Source organism: Paroedura picta, chromosome 7, assembly GCF_049243985.1.
Source record: "Paroedura picta isolate Pp20150507F chromosome 7, Ppicta_v3.0, whole genome shotgun sequence".
Lineage (NCBI taxonomy): Eukaryota > Metazoa > Chordata > Lepidosauria > Squamata > Gekkonidae > Paroedura > Paroedura picta.
In genome coordinates this window covers 12,558,775-12,574,550 of record NC_135375.1, presented here as the reverse complement: position 1 = coordinate 12,574,550, position 15,776 = coordinate 12,558,775, and the positions used below count along the sequence as shown (strand labels likewise).

General features: G+C 46.4%; 1 protein-coding gene across 4 annotated transcripts in view; it reads left to right on the top strand.

Annotated features, from left to right (window-relative positions):
* ZBTB7C (zinc finger and BTB domain containing 7C) overlaps window positions 1-15,776 on the top strand; it is a 235,840-nt gene that overhangs the window by 151,589 nt on the left and 68,475 nt on the right. The window contains exon 1 of one of the 4 annotated variants that reach the window (XM_077346748.1): window positions 4,824-4,958. The exons of 2 other annotated variants lie outside the window; for them this stretch is intronic. The gene's annotated coding sequence lies outside the window, so the exon portion shown is untranslated. Of the gene's footprint in view, window positions 1-4,823; window positions 4,959-13,710; window positions 14,001-15,776 lie in introns of those variants that run through there. One more of the 4 variants, XM_077346751.1, reaches the window with a different exon arrangement.

Sequence of the window (15,776 nt, the reverse complement as noted above, 5' to 3'; positions counted from 1 at the left end):
GGCAGACTGAGGCGGCAGAGTCCTGAGCTGGCAGATGAGACTGTACCAGTGCACACGGTAGTTGACGTTGAAGAATGTTCTCCCACCATAAGAACTTCCTGAAAGTTCAACAATTAGGATAGCAGGGAACAGGCTGAGCTCGAAACTTTCTCCTTGCTAAAGCCCTTTCCTGTTTGCAGGGAGTTCTTGTGGGGAGTAAATAAAATGGCATTCTGCCATCTAGAACGGTACAGTCTACAAACCTTAGGACTCTACCACTTAATTCCATTCCATGTGGAATGAGGCTTTAACCACGACGTTGGTTTTTGAAGCAGAATTGTATGACCAGACAAGTTTTCATTGGCCTTGCGTTTTCCTTCTCGTTTGAGGACAAAGGGGGCAGTGAGAGGCAGGAAGGAGCGAAGGGAAATAGGTTTTTAAAAAATGGAACTAATAAGCATAAACTGTTTTTTTTTAAATATATATAAATAAAAACGCATAGCGTTGCTCCTTTATGTGTCACAGTTCTCATTCTGAACGTTCATACTTCCATATCGGATAATGAGGGGGCATGGCCACTAATGGTCTCTTATTTCAACAGCGGCTTTAATAATTAAAATAATGGGGGAAATGTGCTTAGATAGCTCTGTATTTCCTGTCATTGCAGCAAGTCCCTCGTTCATCCGGTGTGGGGGACAAAGGGCCAGATTGTCCATCCCGAACTAGGTTTAGAACGGCGACTGCATTGGGTATATGTTCACACTGGGAGCCGATGCAGGACACGGGTTAGAACTAGGATTCTCATCCAAGGGTCCGTGGACCCCTGGGGAGCTTTGAAGGGGGTCCGTGGGAGCTCTGAAGTGGCATTGTATTTGGGGGGGGGGGTCCAAGCTGTCTTCTCAGCCCTTACTCTTTTTTCTAGCCTATATGAGGAAGAGCCACCATAGTAGTAGTAAAGGTGGGCGGAGGGTGCACAAGGAGGACTAAGGGTGCAGGTTGTGAGGTCATTTCAGGGGGCGTGGTCAGCTGACATCACTTCTGGGACTCCTCGAGGTCTGAAAAATTATTTCAGGGGATCCTCCATGGTCAAAAGGTTGAAAAAGGCTGGGTTAGAGTATCGGCTCAGGATCTGGGGAGACCCAGGTTTGAATCTGTGCTCTGTCATGGAAGATTGTTAAAGATAAAGGTAAAGGTATCCCCTGTGCAAGCACCGAGTCATGTCTGACCCTTGGGGTGACGCCCTCTAGCGTTTTCATGGCAGACTCAATACGGGGTGGTTTGCCAGTGCCTTCCCCAGTCATTACCGTTTACCCCCCAGCAAGCTGGGTACTCATTTTACCGACCTCGGAAGGATGGAAGGCTGAGTCAACCTTGAGCCGGCTGCTGGGATTGAACTCCCAGCCTCATGGGCAAAGCTTTCAGACGGCTGCCTTAACACTCTGCACCACAAGAGGCTCTAAGGACTACTAGTACTGTCTAATGGGGCTCCACAAGGTGGACCCCCACTGTCATCCGCTCAGTGCCTGGCCACACCTGTGGACATCTTAATCACCAGGGTAATAGGGGCGTTGGAGCCAGAAGTATGAATCGGTTTTAATGTATTTTAAACTTTTAATTTCTGTATGGGTTTTTTATTTATTGATGTGGGCCGCCCCAAGACCATCTGGAGAGGAGCAGCATAAATCAAATTATCAACAAATGTAAATGAAGACAATTTCAATTAATATTCAGATCAAATTGGTTTTGCTTTCTTAGGGTCTTGTGAAGACGCACATATTGCCGGCCGCCATGGTTTAAGTGTCCATGTTGTTGTTTAGTACCATAAACGTACATGGTTCTGTACAGCATGCTCGAGAGAATTCAGGACTATACCATCTCGTATGTCCCCCCAGAGGGCCAGCTTGGGGTAGTGGTTAGGAGTGGGGACTTCTAATCTGGTGAGCTGAGTTTGATTCCACGATCCCTCACATGCAGCCAGCTGGGTGACTTTGGGCTCGCCATGGCACTGATAAAGCAGTAATCTCAGGGCTTTCTCAGCCTCCCCTCCCTCACAGAGTGTCTTTTGTGGGGAGAGGAAAGGGAAGGCGATTGGAAGCCACTTTGAGACTCCTTCGGGTAGAGAAAAGCGGCATATAAGAACCAACTCTTCTTCTTCTTCAGTGATATCAGGGCTCTCTCAGCCTCACCCACCTCACAGGGTGTCTGTTGCGGGGAGAGGAAAGGGAAGGCAAATGTAAGCTGCTTTGAGACTCCTTTGGGTAGAGAAAAGCAGCTTATAAGAACCAACTCCTCTCCTTCTTCTCCTTCTTCTTCTTCATAGGTCAGGTGGGAGCCATAGATTAAAATGCCCCTTACTTGCTCAGGATAAATTTGCTGCATGCTTTCAAAGAAGAACGATATCAGGGAGGGTGTTTTGGTAAAAATCTCTCACGCACATGCCAGGTTTGTGAACCCAGGTGCTTTTTAAGTGACAGGAGGAGCATTCAAAGATGTGAATTCCCCTTTCTGTCTGAAATGGCACGCTCCGTATCCTGAGATCTCAAGGGTGAAAACAAAACTTGGTCTCTGTATATAGCAGAACAAAATGACAGAAGCCAGAGGTGGTATAGCTTGGATTTATGCAGTGTTGCATCATTTCAACTGTTGAAATATGTGTGTGTTTGTGCTAGCCTGAAATACGATTTTGACCACTCCCCTGTATTAAGTATTTCCCAGAAGTAAAAAAATTAAGAACTTAGAATATCAGGGAGAGAGGTTCTAGCTCAGCCAAATTCCTGTAGTGCCAGCCTTTTAATTTCAGGAAATAGTGCTTGGGAGCAACAGTGAGAGTGCTTCTGGAATTCTGGCCACTGCTAGTGGGACCTTGTGTGACACAGTGTTGGAATGGATGGACCTTTGGCCTGATCCAACATGGCTTCTAGTTTGTTCTTAAGAGTAGAAGTCCAGACGTGGTTATTACCCACCATGTATAGATGGAGCACTCTGTCTTGGGAAGAGATTCTCTGTCTTTTTGGTGCTTAGGGGGCAACAGTAGGAGGACTTCTGGAGCCCTGGCTCTGCTGGTAGACCTCCTGATGGCACCTTGTTTTAGGCCACTGTATGGCAGAGAATGTTGGACTGGATGGGCCACTGACCTGATCTTACATTAGGTATTTGAGGCACCCCTGGCCTGGATGGCCCAGGCTAGCCAGATCTTGACCTATTCTGCACACAATAGATAATGCACTTTCAATGCACTTTAGAAGTAGATTTTCCTGCTCCGCACAGGAAAATCCAGCTGCCAAAGCACATTGAAAGTGCATTATCCTATGTATGAGGAATGGGCCCTTTTCAGATCTCAGAAGCTAAACAGAGTTGGATCTCAGTAGTACTTGGATGGGAGACCACCAAGGCTATCCAGGGTCACTATGCAGAGGCAGGAAAAGGAAAGCCATCCCTGTTCATCTTTGGCGTCAAAAACTCCATGAGAGGTGACCAAAAGTGAGCTCTGCAATTCCCATCATCACACTTGGGCCCTTCATATATAAGAGAACAGTCCTCTGTAGTCTTTAAGTACAACTGGGCCACTAGATTCAGGTTCGGAAAATCCTGAAGCTTTGGAGGTGGAGCTTGGGAAGGGTGGGTTTGGGAAGAGAAGGGACCTCGTCAGGGTATAATGTCATAATGTTTTCCCTACAATGCAGCCATTTTGTCCAGAAAGGGATTGATTGTAATTCTGGGAGATCTCAAGGCCCTACTTGGAAGTTGGGAACATTGACAACCCATTTTACCACTATAGACCAGGGGTGGCCAAACGGTGGCCCTCCAGATGTCCATGGACTACAATTCCCATGAGTACGTGCTGGCTGAGGTTCATGGGAATTGTAGTCCATGGACATCTGGAGAGCCACAGTGTGGCCACCCCTACTATAGATAGATTTTCCACTACTTGAAAGAGTCTCAAAGCGGCTTACAATCGCCTTCCTTTCCTCTCCCCACAACAGACACCCTGCATGGTAGGTGGGGTTGAGAGAGCTCTGACAGGGCTGGTCTGTGAGAACAGCTAACAGGACTGTGACTGGCCCAAGGTCATCCAGCCGGCTGCAGGTGGGAGGGTGTGGAATCAAACCTGGCTTTCCAGAGTAGACGCCCTCGCTCTTAACCACTACACCAAGCTGTTAGGACCCAATCCAGGAAAAGGCATGAAAACGCAGACTCCCGGGCATAGTCGAAACAAGAATTTTCAAGTTGAAACAGCAGGGACGAGAACTTCGAAACTGTGCCCACCCAATAGGCATGTCATCCCAGTCTTGCAGAGAAATCCCATTTGGATACGTTGGCTGCCATGTTGGGTTATTTCCAATGCTTTCTAATCCACAAAAATGAGAACCACACCCCAAGTGACAGGGGTCTTGTACAGTCTCATCATTTTCCTCCCCAAGGATCCTCCCCGCCCACTAATGTGTTCAAAACTTACAAAGCCACACAGCACCACCGGGATCTCTTTACATCTGCACAACTAATCTTTGTTAACTGATCTGGAGCCGGTTCTCTTGAACAGGGAGAAAAGGACTCCTGGTTTTGCCGACAGAAGTCTGTACGAGCCTGCTTCCCTGTCTGTTCCCTGTCTCTTTTTTAAGAAGAAGAAAAGAAAGTCTTTCCAAAGAGCGCATTTAGTTTGTGGGAGAGCGGAGCATCAAAACAGGCTCTGGCTGCCTCCGCATACCGCCAGGCCCTCTGGTACAGGTGGACCGGCAGGGCTCCTTGCCAAATTCTTTTGGTTTGCAGGGAGCAGTGGGAGGAGAATCCTCCACCGCTCCTAGAAGGGCTTAACTTTCCTCTTTCAAATGAGGGACAGCCTTCTACATTCTGCTGCCGACGCTCGGGACTCGGAGAGGATGGCTTTTTTGCAGACGTCTTCTTAAAAAGGAGCAGTGCGTTTTACGATCCATCGGGGGCTCTCCCAGAAGTGCAGGGGGGGAGAGGAAGAGTTAGGGAAGGTAGGTTTACTCTTCCCAGATTTGCTCTTTTCCTGAATAGGAAGTAGATTTTTCTTTATTTCTGTCCTTTTCGTTGCACCGTTTCCCAAGTTTATGGACTCACAAGGGAGCATCCTGACTTCTCGGCTCAGAGGCTAATTTGGTTAATTTTTTTTTTAAGATGTATTTCCACTCTGTAGCATGCTTGTAGCATTGTTTTGGTTCTGGGTTTTCTCGGACGGTCTGTCACTGTCAACAGATCTCAATCATTGCTATTCAGAAGAGAAGCCGTGATCTGCTTGGTTTATTTTTTTTTAATCTGCTTCTTTTTCGATATGCTTCTTGAATCCTTCCCAAACACAGACGTCGTGGCTGAAAGCATTTTGTTTTTTTTATAATCCTCCCCCTTCCCCCAACACCCCCCCCCCCGAATTATTATTCTGGCTAGGGAAAGATGACACCGAAGTGTCTTCAGTGAGTGTCATTTAGTGGGATTTTGGCCGCTTGGGTTTTCATCTATGTCAACCGTGCTTGAAAAGATCTTTGTTTTCCCGTTTTCTTTCAATCTTCTTTTCTGTGGGGGTGGATCGGAGGGCCCTATTAAGTCTTTTCGCTTGCTGCAGTTTTACAAACTAATGGCTGCGAGCACAAGTCTTACCTGGAATATAATGCTGCCGTAACTCAGTGCCGTAGTTTTACTAGTGCTGGAAGCAATCCTTTCTGAGGCTCTCTGGGAAGAAGTCTGTTGTTATACATGCCGGGCGAGAAACTATTCCGTCTTATCGCAAAGTTATTGTGGGTACTGCAGGTGTGAAGCTAAGGTCTGAAGATTCTGCAAATGGTTTCGTGCAGTTTTTTTGGGGTTGCTTTCTTTCTGCAAATCAGTTGATAAGAAAGGGTAAGGTTCTGGATTTTCCTGGGAGCAAGCCTCATTGAGTTGACTTGGGTAGGATTCTGAGTTGAGCTGCTTAGGGTGGCAGTCTCACAGCCTCCTCTTGATTGCTTGTCAGTTTGGTTTTTCCGGGTTATGCAACTTTGCGTGTGTCCAGTGGTGTCTCTTTCACCTGATGGCGCGGTACAGCCACTGTACCTATGTACTCGGCGTCATGTCTGTTCTCCCAGTAGCCGAGATATTGTGTGAGGCCTCAAGTGGATAATTTTCTTGCTCGCTGCCTTCTTAACAAAAACTGATATCGATCTTCCGGTACGACAGTCCCAGGGATATTGTGTTTGTTCACTTTCTCGTTTAAGTCAAAGCAGCCCACAATCTAATCAGTGCCGTGGAAGTTTTATTGAATGGAATACCAATTATTTCAACGATCCATGAATAGTTAGTTGATGGATTGCTTTCTATCATGCCAAAGGGCGGGACCCTGAATGTTGTATGAGTCCTGTCTCTTGCCATATTTGAGAAGAAAACGTTTTGTAAATGTTGGCTAGGATGCTGTTTTGCCATTTAGGACAGGGGTAGTCAACCTGTGGTCCTCCAGATGTCCATGGACTATAATTCCCAGGAGCCCCTGCCAGCATTTGCTGGCAGGGGCTCCTGGGAATTGTAGTCCATGGACATCTGGAGGACCACAGGTTGACTACCCCTGATTTAGGATATTTCCTGCATAGTTCAGGGGGTTGGACTAGATGACCCAGGAGGTCCCTTCCAACTCTATGATTCTATTATCAACACTCTTGTATCCAAGGTTCTTGGAATAGCATGTACGGGGCTATTTCCATGGGCGTAAAACTCCATGGGAAAATTCTGTGAGCCTTAGCAAAGCTTTGTATAAATTTCCCCGAGTGTTTTGCCTGGGAAAGAATCTCTAGCTGTGCTTCGAAGCTCTCTTTCAGCAGAGTTGTCTGACAAATGAAAGACGGGAGGAAAATTTGTGCTGGTCTTGTCGAAACACTTTCTGTTTGGCTCAGAATTCGTTGTACCTTTTGCCTAGGGAGGATTTCTAGATTTGACTCAAATTTTGCTTTAGGCGAATTTTCAATGTCAATACTGGGCTGTTTCTATTTTACGAAAATTGGTTTGCGTCACAAAAGGACAGTGGGTGAGCTAATTAGCCATATTAATTGTAATGTAGTGCCACCAATGGCAGGGGCTCATGGGAATTGTAGTCCATGGACATCTGGAGGGCTGCAGCTTGACTACCACTGGTGTAAGAGCTCTCACTGTGTGAGAGCCAGTTTGATGTAGTGGTTAGGAGTGTGGATTTATAATCTGGTGAACCGGGTTCGATTCTGCGCTCCCCCACATGCAGCCAGCTGGGTGGCCTTGGGCTCGCCACGGCACTGATAAAACTGTTCTGACTGAGCAGTGATATCAGGGCTCTCTCAGCCTCACCCACCTCACAGGGTGCCTGTTGTGGGGAGAGGAAAGAAAAGGTGAATGTAAGCCACTTTGAGACTCCTTCGGGTAGAGAAAAGCGGCATATAAGAACCAACTCTTCTTCTAAGGAAGTACCTGCTACTTAGCTGAGTAATATAAATGTAAAATATGTATCTGTACTCGGAAAAGTATGCTGTCTAACTTTTGACTTTGGGATTAGAGAGACCTTGGTGGGAGGGGAACATAGGAAGATGTGAAGGTCTCTAGGGATAAGATGGAGGAATTGAATGTATTTGCAATGCAGGCCAATGGGCCAAGGCTTATTTCAAAACTTGAATGCCTGGCACCCCAGAAAGGTTGATATGCTTGTAAAAAAGGACTGCATAGCAAGGCACTCAGAACACGTGTCAAGATTTCTAAACTTAGTGTTACACTTTGACAGAATGAATAACTCCTAAGCAAGAAAGCTGGTTTTTTAACAGTAGAACGGTTAGGCAGAAGTTCAAGTTTTATCATTAGTACTGGTAGGTGGGTGGGTAATTCGCGTATTCGAAAATATCCAGAGCAGGTGTAGTGCAAGATCAAAGAAACTGGACAGATGGAGCGTTCTTTGTTTAGATCTAGGTGGGTTCCCTTAGGTGGCCTTAAGCACATTGCTCATCTGCAAAACCTCCCTGTTGTAATGGGAGGATAATAATACCAGCCTGTCTTACAGGACTGGTTATTAATATTATTTATTTGCATCCGGCCCCTCAGCCTAAAGGCTTTCGGGTAGCTGAAGCAGATCGAGACTACGATATCCCAAACCCTATTCTAGCCCACAGTAAATCCATCTCAAAACATTATGGCTGCAATAAAACCATCAACACAGCTTAAAACCGGTCCCGACTGTTTAAGAGGATAACAACACGGTAGGGTGTGAAACACATGGAAAGCTCAACAAGAACGCTAAATATCGTTGTTAAATCATTGCAGTGGGAGACGATGAATCATGGACATTGGAAGAGAGATTCATGGCTCAAATGCTGAGGAGCAAGGAAAAGCATTATTCTTTCTGTAAAAGATCTCCTGATTCCCTCAGTAGCCCCCTAATAGCCATCTCCCCTAATGCTTTTGGTGGAACTGGTTGAGGACAACAGCAGCTGTTCATAGAATCATAGAATCATAGAGTTGGAAGGACCCATACAGGCCATCTAGTCCAACCCCCTGCTTAACACAGGATCATGAACTGAGCCACAAAGCGCTTCTTCCTAGAATCATAGAATCATAGAGTTGGAAGGGACCTCCTGGATCATCTAGTCCAGGGGTAGTCAACCTGTGGTCCTCCAGATGTCCATGGACTACAATTCCCATGAGCCCCTGCCAGCGTTTGCTGGCAGGGGCTCATGGGAATTGTAGTCCATGAACATCTGGAGGACCACAGGTTGATTACCTCTGATCTAGTCCAACCCCTGCACAATGCAGGACACTCACAACCCTATCGCTCATCCACTGTCACCTGCCACCCCCTTGAGCCTTCACAGAATCAGCCTCTCCATCAAATGGCTAGCCTCTCTTTAAAAATCTCCAAAGATGGAGAACCCACCACCTCCCGAGGAAGCCTGTTCCTATTTTTCACGTTGTGGTTAAATACTGATTGTAGCACCTAATCATTTGCCCGCTCCATTTGTGCATTGGCAGGCGTCAGCAGTTTCGGCTAAAACCACAAAACCACCGATCACGGGGGTTGCTGATCATGAAGGTTGCCATAAAACCTTATGCATACCAAAACACCTCATTGTGGGTCTCGTTAATGTCAAACAACGAATTTACAGCATCGAATACTAAGCGTTGAGGGAACTGTGTTTCTTGCTGAAAGGAGGCCTTGGGGAGTTAAAACAGAGGAGCACTCATAACTGTCATAGGGCAAGAAGGCAAGTTGGGCGTTGGGTGTGGTATTGCTTCTTTTGGCACCATTTTGAGGCATCCTTCTTTTCTAGTTTTGGAGGGCAGAAGAGTAGGTGCAGAACAGATAGCTAGCTGCTCAGTGACCCAACCAAGAAAGGAAACCAAGATGGTCAATGCCAATAAGGGAAAGCAAAAACCAGGTCAATACTCAGGTCTGCAGGAAATAGAAGAAGAAGAAGAAGAAGAAGAAGAAGAAGAAGAAGAAGAAGAAGAAGAAGAAGAAGAAGAAGAAGAAGAAGAAGAAGAAGAAGAAGAAGAAGAAGAAGAAGAAGAAGAGTTGGTTCTTATACGCTGCTTTTCTCGTTTTCTTCATTTTGGTTGTTTACAAGAAAAGAAACAGCTGGGTTTGAGCTATGACCACAACTGAGGCTGAACATTTAAAAAAATTATAACTTGAAGAGTGCTTGCAAGATTGAAGGGGGCTATTCTAGGTGTGTGGTTGACTTTCCATTGTTAGAGGTATTTCAGAGGTAGACTACAGTTTCTCATTATCACCGTGGGGATGCCAGGGAAAGCAACTACCTCCGTAGTGAGGGAAAGCTTGTGACCTTGCCCCACCAGCAGTGACCAATATGAGAAATCAGTTTGAGGGACGCTCACAGCACAGTGGGAGGTACATCATGTGGCCATAAGCATTTCATTATATTGCAGTAGGAAAGGGGAATACTCATAGAATAGAATCATAGAATCATAGAGTTGGAAGGCACCTCCTGGGTCATCTAGTCCAACCCCTGCACTATGCAGGACACTCACAACCCTATCGCTCATCCACTGTCCCCTTGACACCCCCTTGAACCTTTACAGAATCAGCCTCTCCGTCAGATGGCTATCCAGCCTCTGTTTAAAGATTTCCAAAGATGGAGAACCCACCACCTCCCGAGGAAGCTTGTTCTACTGAGGAACCGCTCTAACTGTCAGGAACTTCTTCCGGATGTTTAGATGGAACCATGATGCCACCTTTGGCATCATCCCTTCAGCAATAGTTGTGACATGTAGCCCATCTCATGACATGATGAAGAACATCTCCGGCAATCTGCAGGGAGTGGACTAGATGACCCAAAATGGCAACCTCTTGTGGAATTTCCTCTTCTCGATCAAAATGTCATAATGGAGACATGTGATGGAATGTCATCAGGCTGAACATTTTTACGGCTAGCTTACAGTTCATGCCATTGGCTAATGCGGCAGCCACAGGGAAATGTGCATCAAGGTGATGTCACAGGAAGGGCATCTAGACACCAATCCAGCCATTTCATTGATTTTTTTAAAATAAAAGAGCACTCAAGTCAGGAAAGCTCCCATTTGCAACCTGGATTACAACCCAAATACAGAAGAACAACGTTTTAATCCAGTGGTACCTTGAGCCAGCAAAGTTTATCTCCTATTTTAATATATTTAGTTTCTTCACTATGTTTCCCCCCAGAATTAAACCCAAACGAATGGTGGCCATATAAACTTGTTAGTCCACTTTGGTCCTTCCATCTGTCATACAGCTTTAAAAGGCAGTGTGCTACCTCTGCCTCCATCTATGGACTAGTAACTTCCATTTCAATGAATCTGAAGAAGTGTGCAAGCACACAAAAGCTTATATCTTGAATTAAACTGGGTTGGTCATAATGGTGTTGCTGGACTCTAACCTTGTTCTGCTACATCAAATTCTGTGCCCTTGTCAACTTGTTTATATGGGAATGACACCAAGTCCCCTAAAGATCCAAATCCTTGAACACATATCCCATTTAAAGCTGGGAGTACGGGACATCCCACCGCAAAACCACTTTGAGAAGTCAAGTGTCCCGGAGGATCTGCGTTTCTTCGGGATTGAAGTAATGAATCAGGCTCCAGATTGTCAAGGGAATAAACATTTATTACAACGTGAACGTTTTTATATTTTCTCCGTGAATACTTTGGAACCCAGTGGTTTAAATACAGCTTGGGACCTGTCATGTTTTCTATGATGCGGTCCCTTTAAGGTATCGAACATGGTTGCACCTGTCTTTTGGTCTTGCTGTTAAATGTCAAAATGTATGGTGGGGAGATGGGAATTTCACCTTTGAGCAGTGAGAAAATCCTCCTGAAGATTGTGAGCCTACAGGACAATTTATATGCTGTACTAGGGGCCAAGCCCGTTGCATTCAGGAATACAACAGGCGCTAGATTAGGGGGGTGGAGCGGAAGAACTCTGTGAGTGGCATCCCCCTCCCACCAGGACCTGGAAAGGCTGCAGGCAGCTGTTATGAAACTCATCAGCAGGGGCAGCTCTCATGTAGCAGGGATCTGCAGCCTCCGAGCCTCGGAGGGAAGTGGAAGGGGGAGGGGGGGATCAGGGATGGGGGACAGAAGGCGATTGACTGGCCACTGGACAGACAGGCAAGCCGGTTGTAGGAGGAGGCACTCAGGGACAGGACAGTCGCCCTGAGTGGTTGTTGTGCTGGCACTTAAGCCATGAGACACGCTTTTCCTCCAAGGCTTACCAGAAATATATAGTGGAACAGATATGGTGAGATACAGTCTATACTCCTGAAAATTTTGAAGTTCACTTTAGGATTATTAATGAGCTTACCATAATATTATCTTGGTATTTTATTTTATAAAAATTATTGAAGGATAGACACACTGAAATGTCATTGGAACAGTAGGTGGTATTTTCTTTGTATAAAATTATTTATATATTAGGACAATTAGACAAGTTTTGATTTCTAATTTGTGATGATTATGTGATAGGAAAATACAATTGAAAACGGGATACTGAAATTGATATTGAATTTATCCAGACCCCCTTTTAGCTTTGGCTTTCTATGTATCATTGATAAATATTGCAAAAGTTACTACGTGATCTACATTTGAGTTCTGAAAATCACAAAAATACATTTTTTGAATAAAAGAACACATTAAGCCGTCACATCGAATATTTCTTAGCTTTGTCTGTGCTTCAACTAGCCTTTGTTTGTTGCTTCAGACCAACATGGCTACCCACCTGAACTCAAATCCAGGTTTATCACCTTGGTAAGATCTCAGCCAAGGTTAGTCCTGCATTTGGTTTAACTCATTTAGCTGCCTGGATAGATTGGGAGACCACTTGAATTCTTTTCCAGCCACGTATGGATGGCGGGTGTTGACCTCTTTGGACAAGAATGTTCGGTACTCCAAAGTAAATGGTTCCAAGAAAGACTCCTGCTTCCAACCTGGATTGTATTTGACAACCCTAGAAGGACTTCTGATGGATGGTTCAATCAGCCTAATCCTTATGTTTCCAAACATTGTAATCCCTTTGCCTACACTCTACATGATTGGCATTGGAGGACAATATTAAGCTCCTGGGATGTGGCTCAGTGGTGGAGCATCTGCATGGCATGAAGAAGATCAATCCATAGCATCTCCAGTTAGGATCAGGTGATAAGGTGTGGGTGAAAGACTTCTACCTGAGACACCATTCTGAGTAGACAATCTTGATTTTGACGTCTAGTGGACTGATTTAGTATAAAGCCGCTTCACGTGTCCCTATGTGCGTTTGCCATCAGTTGGAGCCATTGTTTACATGGAATTATAAGAGCGACGGAAGTTACCAGCAGAAGTAGACCGGTCAAGTTGACCCAGGCTGCAACCCAATAGGACGAAGACGCTTTGCCTTTTAATACCAAGCTTCCCGTGGGTGTAATTATACAGGGGAAACATCCCCTCCCAAATTTCAAAGTGGGTGTGGGGGTATAATTAGCTTGCTCTCCCTCAGCCGTCCTCTGTCTTTTGCAGAGCCCACAATAACCACAGACTCACTTATTTGGAAACCTAGAAACGAAGCAAAAGGTCCGGGCGGGACGAGATGATGACCATCCCTGGTATGTTCTGGTTGATTTGGAAAAGGTGGACTCGGCCTGATAACAATAATCTGACACTTGTGTGTACACTTCAAAGTTCAGTGCCCCAGATGGCTCCTAGGCGTGGCCTATCCCATGAGGAACGGTCTTGACAGCCCACTAGTACAGCAGCCCATGGGCTGGGACCTCTGTATGGGCTGTGGAACTCCACCTGCTAAGTGGAAATCCCTTGTAGAACTGCGTTTTAGAAGGACCTGCTGCTAGTAAACATCTGTCTCCCTCCATGCACAGTTAGAACAGCTTTATCAGTTAGAACAGCTTTATCAGTGCTGTGGTGAGCCCAAGGTCACCCTGCTGGCTGCATGTGGAGGAGTGCGGAATCAAACCCGGGTCTCCAGATTAGAAGTCCGCACTCCTAACCACGACACCAAACTGGCTCTCCTAATCCAACGTTAGCAACCATGAAAGGGTTGGGTTGCCAACTCCTATTTAGGAAATATCTGGAGAATTGGGGAGTGGAGCTTGGGAAAGGGAAGGATTTCAGCTGGGTATCGTGTCATAGAGTCTACCCTGCAGCGCAGCCGTTCATTCAAGGGGAGCTGATTTCCATCCTCCTGGGATCAAAACCGATCTCCCAAGACCTTTGCCCCGCTCTGGAGGTTGGCAGTCTCAGGTTTCGGAAACGTAGACCAGCTAGACTCGGTTCCACTCTTCCTTGTCGGCAGCGCTGTCTGCCGTCGGCCGGCGCAACAAATCGCTAATGGGACTGAAAACGGCCGGATCCCATCCCAAGACCGTGCTGAACAATAGCCGCGCATGCCGAATTTTGTACAGGCAAGTTGACTCCTGTTTGAAATAGTTTTGCGCTGGGGCTCGCTTGAGGTGCCTGGACGGAGCTGCATTTTGCTCTCCGAGCGGCAGTGCTGGCGAAAAGCCTTCCCCTTTCTAAACACTAAGATGAGTGCCGGGATAAGGGTAAGTAGCGCATGGCGGGGTCCCTTCTGAGTTTACTGTAATTGCACAGGTGTGTAATTGTCCAGCCGTGCTGGGCTTGCCCTGTTCCCATTCAGCTACGTAACAGTACAGGTTTGGTCGGTCCGATAGCTGCACAGTTTGTTTTCTTTCGCCCAAGCGGCTCTAGAGGATGAATAGAGGGAGGGGATCGCAGCTCGGGTTTATTTTTCTTAGCTGTGCCATTTGCAGATTCCAGCACATTAGTCAGGGTGTTTTCACTGCAGTCCCTCCCCCTTCCTTCCTCGTGCCAGGTTTTGCTGGGAGAGAGTGTGGCATGGTGGTTACAGCGATGGAACCGGGAGGGGATGGTGGGAAGTGTCATCTATTGGCAGCCAATTTATTGTAAACTTGTAGGGTTTTCGAGGCAAGAGGCGTTCAGAGATGGTCTTCCTCAGTGGTCTCCCATCTAAATCCTAACAAGGACCAACCCTGCTTAGCTTTAAAGATCGGGGCAGCAGGGTAGTCAACCTGTGGTCCTCCAGATGTTCATGGACTACAATTCCCATGAGCCCCTGCCAGAAAACGCTGGCAGGGGTTCATGGGAATTGTAGTCCATGAACATCTGGAGGACCACAGGTTGACTACCCCTAGCCTAGACCATTCAGGCCAGGCAATTTAAGGTGCTCCAAAATCCAAATATTCTTGTTAAGTTCATTCTTCTCTATTTCTGTGGGGGGGGGGGGTTTTGGGGGGGTATTCTGCTGGTACATTGACACTGTGTTTTCCTATGCCTCCTTCTTCCTGGGGGCCCAATCCTGCTTAGTTTTCTATTTGTGACAATATGGGGCTAGCCTGGACACAGGGAGGCTGGGGGCATTTCCGCACATAGGTAAAAATAGCGTTACGCCAGCTGAATGGTGTGGCACTAAACATTATCGCGCCTCCAAGCCCCTCCTCACTTTTAGTCTAGTGCTTGGCCTCACCAGTCTCACAGTGTCATTCTGAAGACACAGTTTGCTTGCCAGCCTCCAGGCAGGCACTGGAGTTCTCCCAGAATTATGGCTGATTTTTCCAGACTCCAAGAGACCCACCCCCCTGGAGAAAGTGGCAGCTTTAGGTTGGGGGGTGGGTGGGGCTGCATGGCACAACTTTCCCTGTTGAGCTCTCTCCCCGAACTCTACCTTTCCAAGGCTCCACCTCCAGATTTCCAGAACTTTCCCAACCAGGAGTTGGCAACTCTGGAATACAAAGGAGGAGAGAATGATAACACATTGCCCTGAGAATCTTGAGGGGAAATTGGGATTACTAAAATAGACTAAGATAGACCAAAGGAATAAATCTGACGAGTAAATATATGCAATGACATTTTGAAGCAAAGTCTGCTGGAAGAGTTCTGGGTAACCCTTTTATTCAGAGAGAGTTAATAGAAATGGCTTTCCCGTTGTTATCCTGTTGTTTCCCAAAACCATCAGGCAGGCTAATTAAACCAGGGCTTTGTGTAACCCTGAGGTTACTTGATGGCCCAGGTGGGGTTTCCCAAATGAGTGAGAGTTCATTTTTAATATATATATAAAAATTGTTAAACATTTATTGTGTGATATGATTGTAAGCCATGACTTCTTCGGATTGTGTGATATGAACATATATATTCATGTTGACCTGCCCCCTCCTCCCAAAATGGCCAATGATGGGCCTGGAGGGGGTGGGGAGGGGAGGGGTGCCAGGTGGATGTGTCCACAGCTATATCCTGGGGGGTCCCAACCATATCCTCGAGGTCACAGGTAGGTCTAGTCTAGT